Consider the following 3,179-nt stretch of genomic DNA (forward strand, 5'->3'; position numbering starts at 1 on the left):
GTGGGCATGGGGCGGGGCCCTCGTGGCCAGCTCCTCTAGGGGGTGGGTGGCTGTGATTCATCGCCCCCTCACCTGGAGCCCACAGCCCGTGTCCCCCCAGGGCCTCCTTCACTCCCTCTGGGACTCCAGGCCCCTTTTTTGGGACACCTGGGCCGGAAATGGAAGGCAGTAGAGGGAGAAAGCAGTGCCTCTCCTGAGCCTCCTCAGATCGGGTGTGGATGTGGAGTCTGATGTGACTTCATTACCGCCGCTCTCCTTTAATGGGCACCCAAGGGGCCTGGGCCCGGAGGCTGCCGTCCCATCCCGGGCTGCCCTGGAGCCAGGAGAACAAACCAGTCACCTGCCACAGAGTCTGGAGCCTTGGGGAAGCTGAGAACAGGTCAGAATATATCATGGGCTAGATTGCTTTTGTATATTTTCTCTGTGGTTATAAAAGCGATGTTCATTGGAGAAAATACTAGAAAGAACAAGAGAAAAGAAAAGTCACCTGTAAATACTATCTCCCATGAATTTTCTCCCAGTCTTTAAAGAAAGTATTGTGTTGAACACATATGCACATACCAGTGAATGAATATATGTAACATACACCCAGATCCATGCTCCCAGAATTGAGGTCGCACTGGTCTAAACAGGTCTTTTTGCTTAATATTTTATCATAAGAATTTTCCAGCAATGGTGTTTTTTATTTTGCAGTTCATAAACATTTATTTTTTTTCCAAAAAGTATAGCCAGGGCGCCTGGGTGGCTCAGTCGTTAAGCATCTGCCTTCGGCTCAGGTCATGATCCCAGGGTCCTGGGATCGAGTCCTGCGTCGGGCTCCCTGCTCGGCTGGGAGCCTGCTTCTCCCTCTCCCACTCCCCCTGCTTGTGTTCCCTCTCTCGCTGTGTCTCTCTCTGTCAAATAAATATATAAAATCTTAAAAAAAAAAAAAAGTATAGCCATGTTATATAAAGTTTGGGAAAAAAGGGGAAAAATCTCAGATTTCCCTCACACAATGTTTTTATATATTCTTTTCCAGCCTTTTTCCATAAACATATTTTATATGGTAATCATCCTAGTTCACATGTCATTTTATATCTTTTTTAAAAAGATTTATTTATTGGGGTGCCCGGGTGGCGCAGTCAGTGAAGCATCGGACTCGGTTTCGGCTCGGGTCATGATCTCAGGGTCGTGAGATTGAGCCCCACGTCAGGCTCTCCACTCAGTGAAGTCTGCTTGAGTTTCTCTCTCCCTCTCCGTCTGCCCCTCCTGCTCCTGCTCTTTGTCTTTCTCTCTCTCAAAAATAAATAAATAAATCTTAAAAAAAGATTTATTTATTTATATGAGGGGCGGGAGGGGCAGAGGGAGAGTCTCACGCAGGCTGAGCGCGGAGCCCAACGCCATGCTGGATCTCCTGACCCTGAGCCGAGACTAGGAATCCGACGCTTCACCCACTGAGCCACCCAGGCGCCCCATTATATCTTTTTTGAGAAAAAGGCATTTTACTGGAAGACTTTGGGAGGGCAGCTGTATGCTTTAATGAAGAAGACACTTAATGCTTAAGATTGTTGTGAAGTTGTTGGCATTAAAAATAATGCTGGTACCTCACTGAGTTAAACATAGATGGAGCATAGGGCCTGGCACTTCCGCTCCTAGCCCAGAGATTTGAAAACGGGGTCTCAAAAACTTGAACACAAATATTCATAGCAGCATTATTCACAGGTGGCCAAAAAGTGGAAACAACCCAATGTCTATTGACAGATGATTGGGTAAACAAAATGTGGTCCATCCATGTAAAGGAATATTATGGGATACAATGGATTATTATTCGGCCATAAAGTACTAATGAAATACTAACGCTTACTGCACTATCGATGAACCTAGAAAATGTGTTAAGGAACGATGCCAAACACATCAGAGCACGTATTGTATGATTCCATTGATATCTGGACAGAAGAGAGAGTGGTGGGGGCTGGGGCTTAGGGTAATGTGGAGAGAATGGGTAGGGTCACCTTTTGCAGGGACGAAAATGTCCCAGAACGAGATGGAGGTGATGGCTGAAGAACAGTGTGAAGGAGCTAAATGCCACTGAAGTGTGCACTTTCAGATGGTCAAACGGCAAATTTTATGTTAGGTGTATTTTACCACAACAAAACTGCTCTGGCCATCCCTGTAATTCACATGGTATCTATTATTATTATTATTATTTAAAATCTATTACTTAGAGCAAATTTATTGGATCAAAGGGTATGATGAATATTTTCAAGATTCTTCATAGTTATTGACAAATTCTTGCAGAAAGTTTACCATTTTACAGTGTGTAAGGTTCAGACCAAGAGTGCGTGACTGGGTGACAGGGTCAGCCAGGATAAGGGCTGCTGAGCACCCTGGAGTCTGGAGGTGGCCACTGCCCTTGGGGCCTGTGGAGGCTGGGCTGACAAGGTGCTTCAGTGCCTGGGGACCTAGGGCAGTGAGTGATCCCTTGGTGTGTAGACGGGAACCAGGCCACCTGGGCCACATTTGAGCAAAGGGGTGCCTCTAAAGCTTGGGTCCCCTCTCCCCACAGTGGAAATGAAGTGACTTCCAGCTCACCTGGGATTGCATTAGAGCTGTGGGTCTCAGGTCAGCCCACTTGGGCTCATGTGGGCAGCAGGAAATGGATGCGCGCTTGGAGGGTTCCTGAGTAGCGAGTACAAAGTCTATCTCGGGCGAGGCAGTGCTTGAGGGTTTGCTTGCCCTGCAAGCACGCTATGAAACCAATAGGATTGGCTGCCAAAAGATGGTTCCAGCTAAGGCAAAGAATGATGCCCGGCACATGGCAAGGCCAGCCCAGTCTGCCCCGCAGTGGTAGAGATGAGAGTCATCAGGAACTGGGGTGAGGGAGGATGTGGGACATTCAAGTGGGCTTCAGGCATACGTGGAGTATTAGAAAACAAAGTGGATTTCTTCTGGATTGTTCCAAAGGAGGGAGGTTTGTACTTGATGAAGGCAACATCTTCTAATAATGAGAGGTTCTGACAATGGGCATAGCCAGCAGGTATTGCTCTCCCTGAACTGGAAATGATGTTCCCAACGTGATCCTAATTCTGGATTCCTTCTGGATATAAGAAGGCACCCTGGGTCATGATCTCATGATCATGGGGGTATTGGGACAATCTCATGATCTCAGGTCTTGGGATCGAGCCCCCCTCTCTCGTCCT

The sequence above is a fragment of the Neomonachus schauinslandi genome, chromosome X (assembly GCF_002201575.2).
Source record: "Neomonachus schauinslandi chromosome X, ASM220157v2, whole genome shotgun sequence".
NCBI classification, from domain to species: Eukaryota; Metazoa; Chordata; class Mammalia; order Carnivora; family Phocidae; genus Neomonachus; species Neomonachus schauinslandi.